This window comes from Bos mutus, chromosome 10 (assembly GCF_027580195.1).
Source record: "Bos mutus isolate GX-2022 chromosome 10, NWIPB_WYAK_1.1, whole genome shotgun sequence".
In the NCBI taxonomy this organism is placed as follows: Eukaryota; Metazoa; Chordata; class Mammalia; order Artiodactyla; family Bovidae; genus Bos; species Bos mutus.
In genome coordinates, this window is record NC_091626.1 from 22,802,128 (window position 1) to 22,824,719 (window position 22,592).

The 22,592-nt window shown below is 48.6% G+C and overlaps 1 long non-coding RNA gene across 1 annotated transcript; it reads left to right on the top strand.

The window, feature by feature from the left end:
* Positions 1-10,862: 10,862 nt before the first annotated feature.
* On the top strand, positions 10,863-20,791 carry LOC138989381 (uncharacterized). The gene is made up of 3 exons (XR_011465594.1): positions 10,863-10,973; positions 13,199-13,265; positions 19,371-20,791. It is a non-coding gene; the product is annotated as an uncharacterized lncRNA (long non-coding RNA).
* Positions 20,792-22,592: the final 1,801 nt, after the last annotated feature.

A 22,592-nucleotide genomic window follows, 5' to 3' on the forward strand; every position in this document is an offset into this window, starting at 1 on the left:
GGTGACCCGCCCCAGGCCCTTCCTGCCTTGGGCCTCTCCGCCCCGTCTAGTTCCTCCCGAGCCGAGGCACTCTGGGTTGCTCACTTCTCCTACCCACTGCCTAGCGCAGTGTGGGGACAAAATAGACACCCAGTTCATAAAGGGTTCCAGAACTAAGGACTCGGCCATCTCACTAAATGCTAGACCTCTGGGGACTGTGCCTCCTGATACGGCACTGTGGTGATGCCCCTCAGCACCAGCCCAGGGATGACAGGGCACCCCTGCAAAAGAAAAAGTGAAGTTTCTCAGTCCCCTGAGCAGAGGCTTGGAGAGTGCTGGCAGGGGGTGGGTGGGGTGGGGAGGGGGACGGGCCCCAGCTGTATTCTGATAGCACCCTCATTCACATCCCATAGGAGAGTTTGTGAAATTGCCCTCTAACCATCTTGGTCTCCTGGGATCGACAGCGGCCTATTTGGGGATGGTTTTCAACACGTCCCTCCAGCTCCCACCAAACCACATGTAGCATTCTCAGCCAGTATGTGAGTTTTTAACATCAGGGTGGGAGCTCACGAGCGGTCTCTGGAATGTGCCCCCAGTGGTCCCAAGGTCCTGCCTGAGAGCTCAGAGGGCTGTGGACGGCCCCATAAAGGAAAATGAGGCAGCTGGAGGTGGAGCCATAGCTGGGGATAAAGTATTTAGACGGCACACAAGCCAAAGGAAAAGCACATTGGCCTTTGGAGACTGTCTGAGGCCCTGCCGGGGTTGAGAGGGACGTTTGCTCCCAGATCTTGGGAGGGCACTGACGGATACCAAGCCCACCCCATCTGGTCCTGCCTGCCCCTCACCTGGGTCTGTGTCCTGGGTCGGGGGAAACAGCGACCCTGGCACCTGGCTGTGCCACCTCTCAACTGCTGCTGGAGCTGGGGGCTGGGGGGGGTCTGGGCCAGGAGGCAGAGGGAGATGTCACCCTGAAGGGGACCCCAAGCTGGGGAGGGGCTGCAGCCAAGCTGCGCTTGCAGCCTAGCTCCAGGCCGGTTGCCACCTGCCCTCCCCAACTCAGACTAAATATCCAGCCCTGCGGGTAAGTGAGAAATTCTTGGCCTCAGCCTGCCCAGGCCTCCCTGGCTTCAAATCGCTTTCCTTCATGGAACAGGGGCCGCAGTCTGCCCCTGGCCTGCTCTTCTTGTCCCTCACTCCAGGGGCCCACGCTGACGGGCAGACTGGTCCAAGCAGGGAGGGTAGGGACACTGGGGCCTTGGGAGGCAGCCAGGGAGGGGGTGGGAGGGCGAAGCAGAGACTGAGGGCAGACATGGAGTCAGAGACTGTCTGAGAGCAGGACACGGGGAAAGGCAGGCCGTGAAATGAAGACGAAGGGATGGGATGAGAGAAACAGAGAAACTGGGGCGCGTGGGGGGGGAGTGTGCAGAGAGAAAGAGAGGCAGAGGCAGGGAGAGGGACAGAGGAGAGGTGGGGAAACAGAGACATCCCATGGGATGCCAGGGAAGGAGAAATGTGCGGGAAGGAGAGACAGAGGACGGGGCCCTGAGCTGAGGCTCCCACGTCTGAGCGCAGCCGCGCCCATCAGACCTCTGCAGGGAAAGGACCGAGCTCTCCAAGGTGGGCCTGAGGGGTGGGCACGGCGACGGCGCCATCTGCTTCCCGGCTGCACCCCGCTCATGGCGGACGTGCACCCCCCAGGCCCTGTCTCCAGAGCCACAGTCCACTCCAGACAAACCTCAGCTCTGCATTGGGAGCTGCAAATCCACGCTGGATGGCCTGTGGCTCTCGAGTTGTGTGGGCTCGCGTCCCGTAGGTTCTGGCAGTGCCACTGTGGAATCAGGCAAGAGCAGGGAGACGGTGGAGAAGGGGAGGAGAGACAGCACCTCCCTCCCTGGCTCTGAGCTGGAGAGGACTGGGAGTCCGTGCTGAAAGGCTTCGGCAGGTGCCCCCAGACCCCCGGACCTCCCAGGGCCTGACCGTGCTGTGGCCAGCTGTCCTCCCCACATCTTGGGGAGCGATGCGTGAGAGCGGAGCCCCCAGCAGTCCAGACTGGCCAGGGCAAAGCAAGAGGCAAAATGTTCTTGACAAACAACACTTATATGAGAAACAAAAGAAAAAGTTTGAAAAGCTAATAAATGGGCTCTGTAACAAGTCCAGGCCCAAGCCGGGCGTGTCTCCCTCTCACTATTCTGCCGTGGTAGCTATCCATCCTCTTGCGAGTCTCCTTACTCTGCTTCTCCCCTCCCTGGGCCCAAGCCCCACCCTCTCTGTAGGAGTTTTTTGATCCAGTCCTACCACTGCCTCTCCTTATTAGTCTATTCATTTAGTCATTCACTCACTCATTTCACCATCCATCCAAAAATTCATGTATTCAGGACTTGCCTGGTGGTTCAGTAGTTAAGACTCTGCACTCCCAGTTCAATGGGCCTGGGTTTGATCCCCACTTGGGATCCCTGGATCCCACACAGCTCTCAGCACAGTCAATAAATAAATAAATACAAATAATAATTTATGTATTCAACCACTGATTTCTTCATTCAGTGTTCCTTGAACAGTCCCCTAAGTTTACAGTCCAGTTGCTGCAGACCAGATGTTTGTGTCCCCCCAGAATTCATATTTTGGAGCCCTAATCCCCAGTTCGATGGTACTTGGAGGTGGGTTTGAGAGGTAGTTATGTTTAGATGAGGTCTTGGAAATGGGGTAAGGGGGAGGTCACATGATGGAATCAGTGTCCTTCTAAGAAGAAGAAGAGGCCAGAGCTCGCTTACCCTCTCTCTCTGCCATATGAGGACATAGTAAGAAATCAGGAAGGGGGCTCTCACCAGACCCTGGATCTGCTGGCCCTTGAGCCCTGACTTCACCACCTCCAGGCTGTGAGAAATAGATTTCCATTGCTTGAGCCACCCAGTCCGTGGAATTTCATTACGGCAGCCCAAGCCGATCAAGACCCCAGTCAGTCAAAGAGGATGACAGAGTGAAAGTTCACACGAGAGGGGTTAGAGGCCAGCACAGGAAAGGTCGTAGTCAAGGTATGATGAAGCAGTTTAGACAGCAAATTCCTGAGACTCTCGGAGAAGGGAGATGGAGATTTTCCCAAAAGAAGTGGAGGTTTGGGTTCCCCTGGTCTGCCCTTAGGATGTAGCTTCTACCAGGACTTGAAGGCAGGAGAGCTCTGACATCCCCGAGTCGCAGGAAGACCCCAGGACAGATCAGGTGATGGAAGGGGAGGCTTCTAGGCTCTGAGCCTCAGTGTGACTCCGGAGGTGGCTGTGGCTCCCTCAGCCCTGCCCTCCGGGCAAACTGAAGGCTGGGAATCCAGCCAGACACTCCAAGGAGAGGCTTGGGTGGAAGAGTTTGGGGGATGGGAAGGTCTAGGTGAGCATGAGAGAGGGGCTCCAGCTCTGGAGGGAGGTGGAGGGGAGGCTGATTACTATCCTGGGGTGGGGGTCTCCTGGAGAGGAAGCAAATGTGAGCCAGCCAGAGGTGGGAAGTAGGGTGGAGTGTGTGTGTGTGTATGTGTGTGTGTCAGGGTGGTGGTGGTGGCTTACACCTGGGAACGAGGCAGGAGATGAAGACGTGCTCAGACCAAGAGCAGAGGCTCAGAACAGCATCCAGCTTTCTGCTTAGGCATCAGCTTTCTTGGTACTGAAGTAAACTCAGGACTTCCTCAGTAATGAGCAGTAAAAGAGAATGTGCTGGCTGCATGCCTGAAAAGTGCAGAACAGGACAGACTTAAGGTCCGTTCTCAATACCATCTGGACTTGGTTTCCCTCCACTCTTGGCTCCACCCTCAATTCAGTTCAGTTCAGTTTAGTCATTCAGTCGTGTCTGACTCTTTGCGACCCCATGAATCGCAGCACACCAGGCCTCCCTGTCCATTACCAACTCCCGGAGTTCACCCAGACTCACGTCCATTGAGTCAGTGATGCCATCCAGCCATCTCATCTTCTGTCGTCCCCTTCTCCTCCTGCCCCCAATCTCTCCCAGCATCACAGTCTTTTCCAATGAGTCAACTTTTCACATGAGGTGGCCAAATTACTGGAGTTTCAGCTTTAGCATCATTCCTTCCAAAGAAATCCCAGGGCTGATCTCCTTTAGAATGGACTGGTTGGATCTCCTTGCAGTTCAAGGGACTCTCAAGAGTCTTCTCCAACACCACAGTTCAAAAGCATCAATTCTTCAGTGCTCAGCCTTCTTCACAGTCCAACTCTCACATCCATACGTGACCACAGGAAAAACCATAGCCTTGACTAGATGAACCTTTGTTGGTAAAGTAATGTCTCTGCTTTTGAATATGCTATCTAGGTTGGTCATAACTTTCCTTCCAAGGAGTAAGCGTCTTTTAATTTCATGGCTGCAGTCACCATCTGCAGTGATTTTGGAGCCCAAAAAAATAAAGTCTGCCACTGTTTCCACTGTTTCCCCATCTATTTCCCATGAAGTGATGGGACCGGATGATCCCGGTCTTCGTGATCTTCGTTTTCTGAATGTTGAGCTTAAGCCAACTTTTTCACTCTCCACTTTCTGCCCTCAATGGCAGTGGCTTATTCTCAGGCCAAGTCCTCTGCCCCACAGCTCTTTGCTCACAGGTTCTAACCATTAGGAGCCCCAGCACAAAAGCCTCTCTGGTGCTGAGGGGATGTATCCTGGCCTGAACTAATCCCTGCGGCTAAGACAATATAATGCTTTGATTGGCGTAGGTCTCCATCCCATGACACCACGAGGAAAATTACTTTCACCAGAAAAGTGTGAATGGTTTTGAAACACAGCTGTTTCCATCCGCCCACTACTGTCTTTAAAAAATATTGCGATCTTTATGTTGGGCTAGACTATTTTTACTCCAGGAGAATGTAAGCTCCACGAGAACAGAGACGGGCACATTTGCTCAATGATGGAAACCCAGCACAACAGTGCATGCTGCAACGCTCAGTGAATAACTGCTGAATGAATTCAGCAGGCAGAGTTAATTGCTGGAAACCCCAGACTACTGGCTAGTGATCATTCACTGCTTAGTGTACCTTCGGAGAAGGCAATGGCACCCCACTCCAGTACTCCTGCCTGGAAAATCCCATGGATGGAGGAGCCTGGAAGGCTGCAGTCCATGGGGTCGCTGAGGGTCGGACACGACTGAGTGACTTCACTTTCACTTTTCACTTTCATGCATTGGAGAAGGAAATGGCAACCCACTCCAGTGTTCTTGCCTGGAGAATCCCAGGGATGGGGGAGCCTGGTGGCCTGCGGTCTATGGGGTCACACAGAGTCGACACGACTGAAGCGACTGAGCAGCAGCAGTGTACCTTAGACTGTTCTAAGCAGTTTAAACATTTTAAGTTATTTAGCCATTACGCAATTTCATGGCAAGTTGCTGCTATCGCCTGATGGGGAAATTGAGGCACAGGGAAGCTACACAGCAAGACGCAGCCCTAGGGTTCTGATCCAGGCATCTGGCTCCAGCACAGTGTTCGTAAGCACTGCCTCATACAGCTCAGCAGATATGGGAAGTCCACATATTGGACTTTCAGGGCATATGAATTTCCCAGACTCTAATTTCTATGGATACTGCTTCTTTTATCTTTAGGTTAAAAGTTCCTCCAGCTTTCCTCAACCCTCATAAGGGAGTAGAAGTAAGTGATTCTGTGGAACCTGGGAACAGCTCCTGTTGTTTCTCCCGACTGCTCTGTGGTCACCTAAATGGAAAGGAAATCCAACAAAGAGAGGATATCAGTGTATCAGTGAATACAGCTGATTCACTTCGCGGTACAGCAGAAACTAACACAACATTGTAAAGCAGCTATACTCCAATAAAAGAAAATGAACTGGATATAGCTTCCTAGTTGGGAAATCGCAGAGGGGCTGAGTTTCTATAAATGCACCTTTTTCATTCTATCATTCAGTCGTTCAAAAATATTTACTGAATCAGATGAGACGGGAACGTCTCGTGGTACTAGAAAAGAAGGAAGTCTTTGGGAAATGATGGGGCATGGCAGAACAAGAAGCCAACTTGTGGGAGCTTCCAGTGGGTGGGGCAATTTGAACAACAAAAGAAAATAATAACATTGGATTATAACCGATAGGATAAAATAAGTAGCCATGAGTTCCAACTGAAGTCTAAAAAATACTGAAAAAAAATGAGGAAGAAGGAGCAGCTCCTTTTTTTATGGAAGAATTCCAATAAATATAGAAGTAATGAAGGAAATACAAAATCACCATTAGGCAAAAACAACAGTAATAATTGTTGGCAAGATCCACCAGTGATGGATGCTGTAATCAGTGGGAAAAAGTTTGAGGAGAATCAGGATATTTGCATAGTTTCAAAAATTCTCCCCCTACCAAGAAACTTACTAACTACAAAGGGAAGGAGAACAGTAATTTTACAGTAGTGAAACCCAGTGGAGAAACCCAGCAAACATAAGCTTAACCAAGTGATCAAGTTTAATGTCATCAGTAATGGACATGTTCTCATATGGTGAGGAGAATCCAGCATTGCTCCCATGGTATTTTTACCCCAAATCCACAACCTCCATCACAGGAAAACATCAGACATAATCAAGTTGAGAGACAGACTAAAAAAATAACTAAGAAGCACTCATTGAAAGGGTCAAGGTCATGAAAAACAAGAACAGACTAAAGAACCATCACAGATTACAGGAGACGGAAGAGACTCAACAGCTAAATGCCACAAAGGGCCCTAGAAGAGAAAGACGTCAGGGGACAAACTGATGAATTTAGCAAGGGTCTGCGGTTCTGTTAATGGTCTCATAACTCTGTTCGTTTAGCCATATTACTTTGGTCATTGTGCCATAGCTACTTAAACTGTGACCATTAGGGGAAGCTGGAAAGGGCATGTGTGAATATCCTAATATTTTTGCAACTTCTGCATCTTTTCTCTAAGTATGCTGCTGCTAAGTCGCTTCAGTCGTGTCCAACTCTGTGCGACCCCGTAGATGGCAGCCCACCAGGCTTCCCCGTCCCTGAGATTCTCCAGGCAAAACCCATTGGAGTGGGTTGCCATTTCCTTTTCCAATGCATGAAAGTGAAAAGTGAAAGTGAAGTCACTCAGTCGTGTCTGACTCCTAGCGACCCCATGGACTGTACCCTACCAGGCTCCTCCATCCATGGGATTTTCCAGGCAAAAGCACTAGAGTGGGGTGCCATTGCCTTCTCCTCTCTAAGTATAAATCATTTCAAAACAAAAAGTTAAAACATAAATTTATTGAGCACCTACTTACTGCTGAGCACCAGGGATAAAAAAACTTGTTCAAAGACAACTCTGCTGGGGATAAACTCTGTTTCCAAGGAGCAGTGTTTCTCAAACTTCGATGTGCAGTCAGATCCCTGGGGACTTTGTTAGTAAGCACATTCTGCTCCAGTGTGTCCGTGATGAGAGTCTGCGTGCCTAACGAGCTCCCAGGGGATGCTGTTGCTCCTGGTTTATGGACCACACTTAGGGTGACCACGACTGGAAGTATAACAGGAGAGCAAAACATACACACGCTGGGCCACAACGAAAGCAAGAGCGTGCACTGCGTGGTGAGACCTGGAGGGCGCACAAGACGGGAGTCGTCGGCTTCTCATGTGGGTTCCTGCTCAGAGAAGGAGCCTCCAGACCATTCGCTCCAGGCTCTTCACTCCATCTGGCCTCAGCATGTTGCTCAGAAGTGTTGGCTGCTTCTTTCCAGGCTGCCTTAGGCTGCAGCCTTTCTGGGCCTGCCCAGGCTGGAGTTCAGTGAGAAGGGACAGGTGTGGCGCTACTGACGCACTCAGAAATTCCATCAGGTCTGCGAGAGCCAGGCCTGGGATTGCACACATGTTCCCGTTCAGACCTCTGTTGGCCAGCACCGGCCTCATTTTCCCTGGAGCCATCCCTTTAACCAGCTCTTCGGCAAGGAAGTGCTGTGGGGCCCCCTGGATTAAATTCCACCCCCGTGCCTGCCCCAGCCCCACCATCTCTAGGGCTTAAGTGTGAAGTCTGAGCTTCTCCCTAAGGCTTCTGTGAAATCTTACAGGCCTGTAGGCCCACAGGCCCTTCTGCATTCATACCTGCTGGGGCAACTCTACCACAGTCATGGCAAAACAGAACCACTTTCTCAAAGCACACCAGTGGTCAGTATGGAGATGATCATGGCGGGGGTGATGATCAATCAGTGTGACTTAGGCCAACCTTCTGCCAAACCTCCCAGGGGATCTGTTGCCAGCCTTTCTCTCCATCCTGAAGCTAGACGCTCCAGGAGGACCTCACAGGTTCCTGCTCGTGCTACGAGTCCTTTCTTGAACAGTCAAGTTTTCCAAATGACACTACTTCAGAGGGGAAGCAGTCCCTTGTGTTCTAAGGATGGGGGACTTCCTGATGTCCCATTTTGGGGTCCCATGAGACTTCAGGGATCACCATCCAGCCTAAAACATGTCTCTCTCTCTCTCTTTTGAATTGAAGTAAAGTTAATTTGCAATGTTGTATTAGTTTCTGGTGTACAGCAAAGTGATCCAGTTACATATATACACACACATAGAAATATATAATGTATATTCTTTTTCATATTCTTTTCCATTATAGTTTATTACAACATACTGCATATAGTTCCCTATGCTATATAGTAGGACCTTGTTCTTTATCTTTATCATACATGGTAGTTTGTATCTGCTAATCCCAAACTCTTAATTTATCCCCCACCCCTTTCCCGTTTAGTACCCATAATTTTGTTTTCTAAAACATGTCTCTCTTTTGCTTTATCCATCTTGTCCTTTCTTCAGGGTCCCATAGAGCTCACAGCCTCCAGAAATCTTTCTCTGACCACCTCAGCACACAACGACATCTCCCTTCTCTCCCCTGTAATATAGTCTTATTGTCGGATGCATCATCAGAGGTATAGGGTTTAGAGGTTTTCCAGGCAGGTTCTGAACTTGGCTGTCTGGATTCAGATCTCAGCCCTGCCATCTGGGAGTTGTGTGACTGTGTTACTTAATAGTTCCGGGCATCGGTTTCATCATCTGTAAAAGGGAAATGAAAATAATTCTTATCTCGTTGAGTTGTTAAGAAGATTAAAAAGATATAATGTATGTAAGCGACCCAGACTGAAACCTGGCTGCAGTAACTACTCGGTGAACATTACTCACTGATAGCTATTGGTATCAGTTATTCAATCAGTGCATGTGTGCATGCCAGGTCAGACTCGTGTCTGACTCTTTGCAGCCCTATGGACTGTAGCTCGCCAGGCTCCCCATCCATGGGATTCTCCAGGCAAAAATACTGGAGTGGGTTGTCATGCCCTCCTCTAGGGGATCAGACTCAAGGATCGAACCCATGTCTCTTACGTCTCCTGCATTGGCAGGCAGATTATTTACCACCTGGGAAGCCCATTCAATGAGTACCTAATTTTATATTGTTTTATATCGAGTGACTTCGAGATGTAATCACAGGATGTAATCACGAGGCCTGGAGAAGGAAATGGCAACCCACTCCAGTATCCTTGTCAGAAAATCTCATGGACAGTGGAGCCTGGTGGGCTGCAGTCCATGGGGTCGCAAAGAGTTGGCCATGACTGAGCAATTAACACACTATATCAAGTGACTTCAGGATGTAATCACAGGAAGCATTCTCTCAATAACGATAATCACAACAACAATATAACTAATGCTGATTATGTGCCCAGCACTGGGTTAAAAGCTTCACTCACAGTATCTCCAGACTTCAGGAAACATTGGTCCAACCATTAACCAATGGAATATTGCAGAAACCATAACATGTCATGAGGATAATTTGAAATGAAGGACAAGTACAAAGGTTTCAACATATTGGCTTGTTTTTGATTCTGCTTTGTTTTGTTTTGGTCGACATAAGTTGGCACTAGAAAACAGAGAAATGAAAGGCACAGACTTGCCAAGGTTCTTCCATCCTTGTCTAGGAGGAAAAGTGTTATAATTCTTTCCTGAGCAAGAATTGCAAATCGATCAGAGGAAACAGTGGGGCCAACCTGCAACCCTTCAGTGTAGAGTTTGGGTAGCTTTGCCAAACACCTCCATGAGACCTAAACGAGGCCTGTTAGCTGCGAGAGTCATGCCCACCATGTTCATTTTCTTTGTTTAGGCGGTTAAGTGCAAAGTCTTGTCTGGCTTCCAGCTCCGATGCTTATAAACTGTGTAACACGGACAAGTTGCTTAACCTCTCTGAGCATCTGTTTCCATATTTGTGGAACGTGGATAATAATAACTGTCTCATCGGTTGCCCTTGAGGATAAAAGAAAATAACATATATCAAGAGCATAGTATAGTGTCGGACACTTGGCACAACTAGTAGCCGTCATTACTTTCCTTATCTTGGAACGTGAAAACTGCTTTATAAACGCCTCTCTTCCCAGATTCTTGGCTTTGTACATTGTAATTTTGTTCTCTTTTCAAGTTTTCTAGATAAGCTCCTTTTGAAAAATGCTAGCCATGTCTTGGCTGAACTTTGGGAAAATGAACATGTCTAGCCCTAGAACAGTGGGTGAGGGCTGCCCTTTGAACCTGGTCAGCATGGTGGCAGCTGGAAAGCTGGGGAAACTGAGGCAGGTGGTGATGGGAAGATGAGAAGCCAGCTACTCGGGTTGGCGGGGGACCATTTCAGATTCTGCTCTCTTCTCTCATGGGGACATGAACCCATAGTCTTGCCTCCCCAACAAATGATAAGCCCCTTTGGTTAAAATTCTTAAGTACCCTCTGCCTCCGTTTCTCCATCTGTACAATGGGTGTCAGCTACTTAGGGCTGTTACGGGGATTCAATGAGAGAATACACACAAGTGCTTTACCACAAAGCCTGGCAATAGTGTGCACTCAAAACTATTTGCTTTTCCTCTTTTACAGCATGGTGATGCTGAGCATCGCTGGGCATGGAGTGAGGCCCCTGCGTCGTGGCTTCCATTCCCGGTAGTGTCTGCTCTGATTCCCTGCAGTCTGCTCTAAGTTCAGCCACTCACACCCCCAGCCTTGTTGACCCAGCTGGGAGGCGATGTTGAAAGCAGGTGATGCTGTCTGTTCAGAGACTCTGAACTGCTTCTGGACCTTGTGTCAGCAGTGTTAAGGGAGCCAGATTACAGCCACACTTAATGAGGAAAACAGGCGCTCAGTGCCTGCCAGAGGGCAACGGAGCGGAGAACACCAGCCCTTCCTCTGGGGGAGATGCTGTCTGCCCGGGCTCTTGGCTGGGGTGTGCTGTGAGGTCTGGCTTCCCTCTTTCTCTTTTCTTTTCCCAACCTCAGGCCCTCACCAGCCACCATCCAGTCCAGCCTCTCTAGCTTGGAGATGGGGTCTAAAACCATGGCTAACTAAATGATTGCTGAGGTCTTTCCTTTGTTTTCTCATTAAGTCATTCCTACAGTCCTATGAGGTAGGTCTCGATATTATTATCTTTTAATTAACTCTGCCTACTGGACACCGCCTCTTGGAAGGTTCCACTGGCATGTCATACTCTACAAGTATTCATCCCATTTTTATGGAAGGGAAAGTGGAGTCTCAGAGAGGTGGTTGTGATTGGTTGTGATCTTTGCTGCAGATCTTACAGCTAAAACGGGAAGCAGCAAATTCTTTCACCTTCAGAACCTTCTCACCGGCCTGACCTGCTTGTCCTTTGGCCCCTTGCAGGGCTGCAGAGGGCTCGGCCATGCCTGTGTGCTCGGACCCTTCTGGGGGCTTGGGGTACTGCTGCTGTCTCCAGGCTGGTGGCTGCCTTTGGCACCTGTCCCAGGAATTGCAAAGGTCAGCAAGGGTCTCAGAGAGGCCAGACTCCAGGGTTAATTAGATGAGGACCAACCGGATTGGGGCAGGAAAACCCCCACTTTGGCTCAGATCCCAGACATGCACCCCATTTCCCATCACCAGGTTCTACTTCTACTTCCTCTCAGGCCCCTCCTCCCCAACCCTTTTTCTCTTGCAGCTCTTCTCCAAGGGCCAGCTGATTGCTTTCTTCTCTAGCCCATCTTTGCTGGTAGCTGCCCTTCCAGCCCGGGGCAGTGACTGTACATGTCAGGAGGCGCCTCTGTTCCCCATGGCTTGGGAAAATACCCCACAGCTGACCCTGACCCCCGGGTGGAGAGGAATGTTGAGGCCGGAGCTTGATCGGGGATGAGTGATGGGGAGGGGTCTGGAAGGGGCAGGTCAGGGATTCTGGCAGCAAGCACAGGGGGAATCTTCTGAGAGCCCCAGGGGCAGGCAAGGGACAAGATGCCATTCTTGGAGCCCATTCCTCATGACAGATGCTGGACTGGCTCCTGAGGCTCCTTCTTGAAGCATTGAGACGTGCAGTGTTCTGGGAGCCTGTCCCTAGATCACACCCGGCCAGCCTTCTCTCCAGGGAGGCTGGGATAGGTGCCCAGAGTTAAGAGAGAGGATACTGGGGGAGTGGATGACTGTCAAGACTCAACTCTTCTCATCTGAAAATGCCAAGTAGAGCTGGATCAGTGGTTTCCAAGCTGCTTCTGATAAGCTGTGTGGTTCCTCTGAGATGCCTTGGAGGCTACAAGGCAAGGGGATGAGTGTGTGCTGGGGTGCAGGGAATCAGGACTGGGCTGCTTTTCAGCTGGAGTGGCTCCCCAGTTTCAGTGTCATCACTGAGCTGGCCCATGAGGCCCTGGTGGTCTGGTGCCTACATCCCTTCATCTTCATCTGAGCTACCCTGCTTGCCTGGCTCCACCACAATGATCTTCTACGACTTCCTCCAACACAAGCATTTTCTTGCCTCTGGGATTTTTCTTGTAATGTGCCTTATCTGGACCATCTTCCCTCTAGCTCTTTGCTTATTTCCTACTTCTTTGGGGATGCCTTCCCCAATGTCTCTCAACTCTGTGATAGGCCACCTAGCTGCATATACCTTTTTCATAGCTCTACTTCAGTTGTGACTCATTATTGATCTACTTACCCAATTATTTGTTCAGTGTCTGCCTCCCCCACTAGACTGTAAACTCAGGAGGTTTGTGAGGGTTGGGTCTGTGCTGCTACTGCCATGGTCCCTAGCACAGTGCCTGGCACACAGTAGCCACTCAGTAAGTGTTTGTTGAATGCTGAAATACTGCACAAAGGTTCTTGCTACTTTTTGAAAAAGTTGGAGAAGCACAGACCTACAATCTCTAGGCCCTGTCCAGGGTTGCATTTATATCTTTAAAACTTAGGTGCTGTTACTTTCACCACCAAAACACAATATTTAATGGGCCCTTCCCATTAGAACCTTACCTGGCTTGTTCTTAACTTCCAGGGTACTCAGAAGGGAATGATGCGGACAGTAATGGCAAGAAAAATAAAGGAATCCCAAGAAAGGCAAGGTAAGAGCCCCCCTCCCCTAAAACCAACACTGGAGAAGCAGGTGGGGGTGGGGAGGACTGCCAGGTACAGAACCCAGTATTGAGTCCCAGGGCACACCTGTCAAGCTGCCTGGTGGGGTAAGGATGGGTAGCCGCTCAAGCCATAATGACCACAGCTCTCAGGCCAGCTGTTTGCTTGCCTTTGAATTGGTGGCTGACCCTATGCTGTCCCCAGCCTGTTCCAGGCAGTTGGGGAGACTTCCAAGCATGTCTTTTGCAGGCCAGATGTGTGTCCACTGGCTGTGAATTCTTGCATGGGGAACAGGTGGGTGGTAATGATTCTAGCAGGAGAGCTGAGCGTGACTGGAAGCTAAGGAGACAATTCTATCAAGCTGTCAAGAACAGAAAAACAGCGTTCTTTCTCTGTACTTGCTTATACGGGGGGGAGAAGGAGATGGAATCCAGGGCTGGAGAAAGAGCCTTGGCCCCCATGGCAGATTCTGGAGTCTCCTGCAATTTCCCATACCCCACCCCACTCATCTCCCTCCTCTGTAAATCGACATGCCATGTGTAGTGAACATCTGTTGTATGAATATGCCCAGCACTCCTTCTCCTTCCTTGGATAAAGGAAACTCAATTTTCTTTTAGGGAACTCTGCCTTGCCAATTCCAGGCATTCCTGGTGGGGCTGTCAGCCAGGGGGACCCTCCCAACCATCCACCTCAAAGGGTGGGCACAGGATCCCAGACACATCCAACAAACTCTCTCCTAGGGAATTTGAATCTGGGATGGAGTCACTACTGACCACAGAAGGAAACTGGCTTAGAGCCACCCTGGCTTCTATATCTTCCCTGGTCCCTGGCTTCCCAGGCCTGGTTGTTGAACACCTCCTTCAGAACCCTTCTCTTTTGAATAAATTCTTTCCCCCACTTAAGTTTACTGGAGTCAGCCCCTAGAACTTACAGTCAAAGCTGATGTGTAGCCCATATGCTTGTATCCCTTGTTTTCTAGCCTCTCCCCTTCGTCTTGACCCACCTGCAGACCCATTTTCACTTTCCACACCCTGAAAACCTTAGTATTTCCAAACCATTTCTCCTATCCAGGTCTGCTCTCAGGAAAGAGTCTACACCCATCATTACACTTCAGAGTGAATGAAAACATTGTTTTGCCCTTCTAGGGGAAGATGGATTTCCAGCTCTGTGTCTAAATGTTCACTGAGTGCCTTTGTCTCTTGTTTCAGGAATGAGAGGTACTCATGAAGAGGTGGGAGAGGCACTTTGGGGACAGAGTGGGCCTTCCCCCAACACCCTGAAATGGGTCCTGACCACTCCCCACCCCACACACATCACTTGCATGCGGTGGGAATGGCTTTCTCCAGCAGTTGCTTACATCTTGATAATTGCGAAGCTGCTCTGATACTTGTTAAATTTCTTTCCCACTGCAGTTACCTGCTTCAAGCTGTAAGATCTTAATTCAGTGCAACTGAGCACTTAACAGTGTTCAAGACCCTCAACCGTTCCTATCCAGGATACAAATATGCTTAGTTGATGTTCGTGGTCTTGTTGAGCAGACTCTACCCCACCATGTCTCCTACAGGAGCTGAGTGCTGCTAGAGAGCTGAGTCAATTGCCCTGGGACCACAAAGAGAGAGGGCAGCAGAGAGGAGGGTCCTGTCATCTAATCCACCCAACTTTTCTCACTTGGTGTGTGTATAAATAGGATTCTTTGGTTGCAAGCAACAACAAGGACTCTGACTAATTTATACATTAAAAAAAAAAAAAGAATAGAGTTACCGGAAAGATTTTAGGAGTAAACAGAATAGAAGAACTGAACAGGTAAGTATCGAAAAGGTCAGGAATTCAGGCAGCAACACGGTTCTCATGCCCAGAAACTCCTTCAGAGTATGTCTGTTTGGGGAGCTGAGATTGTGTTCCAGTTATAAAGTGTGGGTCTCTGGGTCAAATCATGAGAGAGAATCTGATTGGCCAATTTGGGTCATGTGACACATTGCAGGTATTGTGATTGGCTGCCCCATTGGAATGATCTATAGAAGGTGGAAGGACAGTTACCTAAAGGAAAATGGATGCTGATACCAGAATAAGAGAGAAGGGATGCTGGGTAGATGAAATGACTAAGCTAGAGGGTAATTGATACCTTCTCTGCTGGATCCACTGTTTGACTTGGATTGTTCCCATGACAACCACCAGCTGAGCAAAAGGCTATATAATCAATGAAAATCACTTTGCACAGAGCAGATGCAGTCTCTTCATGCTGCAGGTGGATAAACTGAGGTCTGGAGACAGGAGATGCCTCGACTGTAATTTGCAGCCAGTGCTGAACCAGGAGCACACAGAAAGTCAGCCTGGACCCCTAAGCTTCTGCCTCTGGTAGAAGTTTTCACACCAGCAATGGAGTAGGGGTGAAGGTCCCTGTGGATGCCATTGGGAAGGGTCCTAGGATCCTGTATGGGAAAGGCTAAGGTGGATGCTCCATGAGTATTTGTCCCTGCCCTGGCCCCACCCTGGTGTTAGGAGGCAAAGTGGGCTCCCCCACTTCTAAATTGCATGCATGCTTAGTCGCTCAGTCGCATCTGACTCTTTGCGACCCCATGGACTGTAGCCCACCAGGCTACTCTATCCATGGGATTTTCCAGGCAAGAATACTGAAGTGGGTTGTCATTTCCTCCTCCAGGGGATCTTCCTGACCTAGGGATCGAACCCACGTCTCTTGCATCCCCTGCATTGGCAGGCGTATCCTTTACCACTGAGCCACTTGAGAAGCCCATGTCCAGGGTTCAAACAGACATGCCAGTGTCGAGTCTCCCTATCCTGGATCCCTGCAAGATGGACCTGTCTGGGGCTGTGTCCAGCTTCTGGCTTTGGTGGGGCTTTCTGAGCTGGCCTTGGGGTTCCCAAAGCGACCCTTCATCCAGGGCCTCTGGACGGTCCACTGCAGAGAATGCCAGGCTCAGGCTCAGGCCTCTGTCCTGGCCTTGCCCCTCTCTACTCAGCCTCGCCAGGTCCTTGCAGACCCAGACAAGGCTGGTCCCCCTTGGTGTTTACAGTCTGTGAATACTTGTGGCCATTTCTGCCGCCCAGGAGGACTGGGAGGACTCATCCATCCTGACTGCCCTTATTAAGTCAGTCGACCGTCAGATTTGCCTCCGTTCAGCTACAGCTGACGACCGCCCTGGGGCCTCTTCCCTCCCCATGGTTGGCAGGATGCCTCTGCAGCCCCTTGGCTCTCTCTCCCCCTCATGCCCCCGCAGCTTGGCATCTTTCTAATCCCCTTTCCCCCAGGAGGTCTCATTTCAGCCTCTCCGATCTGCCTGCACCTCCTAAGTCCCTTCTCCTGGAAGTTCCAGGTTCCAGCTTGAGAATTCAGGGTGTGGAGAGGGGTTGGGCCCTGTGCCCACCCTGCTCGGCCCTCTCCCATCCAGCTGGCATGGGGAGGCCCTTCCCTTTGCTGGCCTTCACATGCTGGGCCATTTCCTCCTGCTTCCAGCTCATTAGCGCAGGTACGCCAGGAGCCAGACCTGTCTCCTGCCCAACCCTCGGCTTAGGGGTCTGCTCCTGCCTGGGCGGTTCCTTCCTGCTCCCCTGGCCCTGGGTTCTCACCCAGTCTGGAGCACTTGGCACTCAGTGTACAGGCCTCTCCCCTCCCCCACCCCATAGTTTCTCTCTCTGGTTTTCCATGGCCTGGCTCTCTTTCCAGGGTCTGGAAATGGGGAAGCCTTTCTGTGGGGATCCTATGGATCCAGCCCAGTCTTCCTCAGCCAACATGGAAGCAGCGTGAAAGTCCAGGGGCAGGTTTTGTTGGGGTGAACGTAAGAGGTCATGACTCCTAGGGCTGGATAGGACTGCCTCCAGCCATCTAGCCCTTCCATTGTCTTCTGGAAAAAACATTAAACCATCCCAATCCCTTAGCACTTTGGGGCAGTTCTCCTTGTATTTCAGAATGAATAGACTATGGGCTCTGGGAGGGGACCTGGCATGTAGAAGATGCCCCACAAATATTTTCTGGGCAAATAAATCACCTCTTGAGTGTCTGTTTTGGTGAGCAGGCAGTAACACAGTTTGTCATCTGCTCCAGGGGCTGTTAAGTAGGACTCCTTCCCCTTTGCAATGGAATCAGAGTTCACGCTGGAGTAATGCCAGCAGCTATGGTCATGGTCACTGGCAACGGGGGCCATACAGAAGCTCCATACAGATTTCCAAGTCCTTTGAAAATAAGGCTCTTCCAACTTCTGGGTGCTGGCTTTTTATTTCTATGTCACGGTGGCCATTCCTGGTGGGTGACTAGGAGTATCAAACAAAGCCCTGATTAAGAAAGCTTCATTCAATTCTTCTTGAGCCCACTCATATGATGGGTTCACTTTCTCCTTCCCGTATTTTACCTCTGGGGGTGTTGGATAACAGTGAGGCAGAGACACAAAGGCAACTATGGGATTGGCCTTTTGGCACTTTTTAAAATGAGCACTGGTCCTTTCTGGCAGTTCAGCTTATCTCCCCTGGTCTCCCAGGATTACTCAGTTCTCTGAACTAGCTTTGGTGAAACCTGCTGTTGTATGACCACTGACCTCTGAGCTCAAGAGAACTCTCAGTGGCTGAAGAACTCTTGGACAACAGCAGTTGGGTGCCTGGGGTTTCAAGAGTCAGAGCCACTTTCCAAAGTGGCTCTTCCCAAAGGTCAACTCTCAGTGTCTGAGATGAGGAGCCCAAGGCCAAGAGTGGAGAGGAGGCCTTGGGCAAAGAGAGGTGATAAAGTCTTTGGAATACCCTGGGTCTTTCAAACATGCTCCTTAGAAGTCTTCCTCCCGTGTAGAAATCCTTCCTAAATGCCCATCCAGCCTCTCTCTGAATATTTCCACTGTCAGAGAGCACATCACTCAGCAACGGGATCTGCGCTGTTGTTAAACATCTCTAAAGGTTGCATTTACTGTTGAGTGGAAATCTGTTTCCCGTTTTCCATGTTCCTGTCTCTGGATCTGGAACAATACTGTGAACCCTACTATGACAGATAAGAGTCTCAACCTTCCATTGTATGTGATTTCTCAGTAGTTTTGACTAGAGTTGAACTAACCATGCTTTCCTTCTTTGAATCTTCTCTTCCCTTGGGTTCTGTATCACTTCCTCCTTCCACTTTGAATAATCCTTTATTATTTCCCTTGTAGGATTATTCTCTTTCCCCTAACCTAAAAAATACTAAATCTTTAACTCAAAAAATAACATTATTGAAGCATATTTTGTCATCATGTAATTCACCGTGTTTAAGTTTACAATTCAATTGTTTTTTAGTAAATTTACCAAGTTGTACAACCATTACCATTAATCAAGTTTAGAACATTTTTATCTCCCCAGTAAAACCTCTTGTGCTCATTTACAGTTGATATCCTTCCGCCTACTCCCACCCCATCCCTTGAATCTACTGTCTCTATAGCCTTGGCCTTTTCAGATATTTCATATAAATGCAATCATAAAATATATGGCTTTGTGACTGGCTTCTTTCACTGAGCATAATGTGGTTGAAGTTTATCAATGCAGTAGTTGAAGTTCATCCATATATTGGTAATTCATTTCTGTTTATAGTATTTCTTTGTATGGATATACCAAATTTTGTGTGTCCATTCACCAGTCTGTGGGCATTTAGACAATAGGTAACCTTTGGTTTTTATGAATAATGCTGTTAGGTCTGTTTTATTCATGTGGTTGGGGTAGGGAATGGCAACCCACTCCAGTATTCTTGCCTGAAAAATTCCATGGACAGAGGAGTCTGGCGGGCTATAGTTCATGGGGTCGCAAAGAGTCGGACACGACTGAGCCACTGAGTACATTCATGTGTAAGTCTTGGTGTAAATATATTATAATCCTTAACTCTTCTCGCTCCTAAGGTAGTCTCTTCCAAATCTACAATTCTAAAGCCCGCACCCACAGCCTTTTTCTCCTGGGCACACAGTTAGAATACATTTTCCAGCCTTCCTTGTTGTGGTAAGGTACCACCTTGTGATTGAGTTCTAGTCAATGAAATGTGAGCAGAATGATGTTTACTTCTTCCAGACACTACCTTTAGAAAACCTATGCTATCCTCTGCACTTTTCTCTCCTTTCATTTATTGGCTGAATGACAAGGAGGAAGAATCTCCATATTGGTGCTCCATGATGGAAGGATAGCCCTACATGACCATGTGGATTAGAGCCCCACTTCACATGGAACAACAGACTGGTTCCAAATAGGAAAAGGAGTACGTCAAGGCTGTATATTGTCACCCCATTTATTTAACTTATATGCAGAGTACATCATGAGAAACGCTGGACTGGAAGAAACACAAGCTGGAATCAAGATTGCTGGGAGAAATATCAATAACCTCAGATATGCAGATGACATCACCCTTATGGCAGAAAGTGAAGAGGAACTCAAAAACCTCTTGATGAAAGTGAAAGTGGAGAGTGAAAAAGTTGGCTTAAAGCTCAACATTCAGAAAACAAAGATCATGGCATCCGGTCCCACCACTTCATGGGAAATAGATGGGAAAACAGTGGAAACAGTGTCAGACTTTATTTTTCTGGGCTCCAAAATCACTACAGATGGTGACTGCAGCCATGAAATTAAAAGACGCTTACTCCTTGGAAGGAAATTTATGACCAACCTAGATAGCATATTGAAAAGCAGAGACATTACTTTGCCAACAAAGGTTCGTCTAGTCAAGGCTATGGTTTTTCCTGTGGTCATGTATGGATGTGAGAGTTGGACTGTGAAGAAGGCTGAGCGCTGAAGAACTGATGCAGTCCTTGGACTGCAAGGAGATCCAATCAGTCCATTCTGAAGGAGATCAGCCCTGGGATTTCTTTGAAAGGAATGATGCTAAAGCTGAAACTCCAGTACTTTGGCCACCTCATGCGAAGAGTTGACTCATTGGAAAAGACTGTGATGCTGGGAGGGATTAGGAGCAGGAGGAGAAGGGGACGACAGAGGATGAGATGGCTGGATGGCATCGCTGACTGGATGGACGTGAGTCTGAGTGAACTCCGGGAGTTGGTGATGGACAGGGAGGCCTGGCGTGCTTCGATTCATGGGGTCACAAAGAATCGGACATGACTGAGCGACTGATCTGATCTGATCACATGAATAAAAATAAACTTACTCTCATGGGATTGTTTGTTATTGCAGTTAACCTGTTATGACTAATGCAAAAAGAGAACAACTGAATCCCTCTCTTACCTGACAATCCTGCAACAGTTGAAAGTTGCCAGACTCTTCAACAAGATTTCTCTTCTCCAGTTTCTCAACTTTTCCTTCTAGGTTATTTTTATCTTCATTCAGGTCATCCTCTCCTAGATACATTTCAGGGCTGTAATAAGCCATTTAAGACATGGCAGAAGAGTTAAGCACAGAATTGCCATTGTGTTATAATAGTTTGGAGTACACTGATACCCTTCCTGTACTGAGCCTGGATTCTACCCAAGACGGTACTTGACCTTTTAGAAGTTTACATTGTTGGTTTATTTCAAACCAGTGGTAAACTAGGATATTCCTTTTCAATCGTCCCTGCCCATCCCCACCCAACCCCACCCCCCAAATAAAGTCGTTTCACATGAACTGCTACTGAAACATCTCTGTTGTTCTCTAATTACTGCTTTTTTTGGACTAAGATGCAAGACTTTTTCACTTATCTCTATTAAATCTCAACTTATCTGTATCAGTATAAATCTTGCTTCTATCGTTTATTCTTCCAGTTCTATGTCATGTGATAATTTGATAAAAATGCTTTTTCTGACTTCATCCAAATTGTGAGAGGTCTCGTACAGGTCCCAGGCCTGTCTCATGTGCTACTGTAGAGCTCAAGGACCTCCTGTTCATTCTTCGATGTGGGGAATTATCGTTTCCCATATAACTGCCTTACTGGAGGCTCCATATTTTCCCCAACCTATCCACATTGAATAGCTCTTGAATTTCATTTGACTATCATTCAGAAACCTGGCGAAATTTCTCTGATCAGGAACTTCATTGAAAATGGAAATGGATTAGAATCTGATGTGGTTTAATTTTTGCAAACTTGACTCTGGTAACCATCACTGTGCTTCTTTCTCACTGTCCTTTCCACCTGAGACTTGTCCTGTCTTACAGACCCTGCTCAGATAGAATCCTCTCTGGGAACTTCCCTGACCAACTGTCCCATATTTCCAGCTTGGGGTGCTTTGTCCTGGGTTCAATTGCTCTCTGAGATGATCGCAATCACAGCACTTACCATGATAGGTGTTTCTGCCTTTCCTTCTACACTGGAAGCTCCTTGAGGATGGGGACTAAGCTTTATCCTTCTTGGTGATGCTGATGCCTGACAAACAGGTGCTCAATAAAGGATGGCTGAAATGCATGGGGCACTCCCCAGCTATCTGCTTGATATCAAACACATATGGCTTACCTCACTTTGGGGCAAAGCTATGAGGGAGGCTGCAGGGTGGATGGGCTTGGATATATAGATTATGACACAGGCACGATACAAGTTCAGCAACATGAGCTCGTGGGATTATAGGAGGGATCTGAGGCCAAGGAAGAGTAAGACTGAGAGACAGAAGCCCAACTGGGGGGCTGAGTCTCCAGGGGCCCAGAAAGCAGGGAATCAGACAGTAGAGGTACCTGATGAAAGGGCTGGCAAAATGGGACCCAGTCAGGTTGGTGGGTCATGGCATCAGAAGGCTGGGGACCAGGCTTCACCAGTTTTATAAGGGAGGAGCCATGTGGAGGGACAGACTAGTTGGAAGCAGGACCGGGGACTGATTTTAAGCACGGTAAATTCACTGGCTTTATATTGACTGGTGATAATTTGGGATGACGTTGGATAGGTTGAAGGAGATTAAGAGCATGCCACTTCCTCCCCACACAAATGACTCCTTGCAATTGACCAGAAGGCATCCGTTTCAGAATTCCAGATAAATAGTCTGTCCCCTTCAGGGCCACCCGGTGGTTTAGATGTGAGGAACAGGTCTAGGCACGCCATTCATCGACCCCAGCCTACCCCTCCAGCTTCATCTCCTACCTTTACTCCATTCCTATCCAAACTCCAGCCACCTAAGCTACTTGTAACTCCCTTCAATAGCTCAGGTTTTGTCTTCTATCCATGACTTTCCCTATGAAGTGCTTCTTTTGGGCATGTCCCCCACTCCTACATGGTGAAATCATCCTTAGCCTTCAAGATTCAGGTCATGGGGTGGGAGGTGGGAGGAAGGTTCAGGAGGGAAGGGACATATGTATACCTACAGCTGATTCATGTTGATGTATGGCAGACATCAACACAATATTGTAAAGCAATTATCCTTCAATTAAAAATAAATAAATGTTAAAAAAAAAGGATT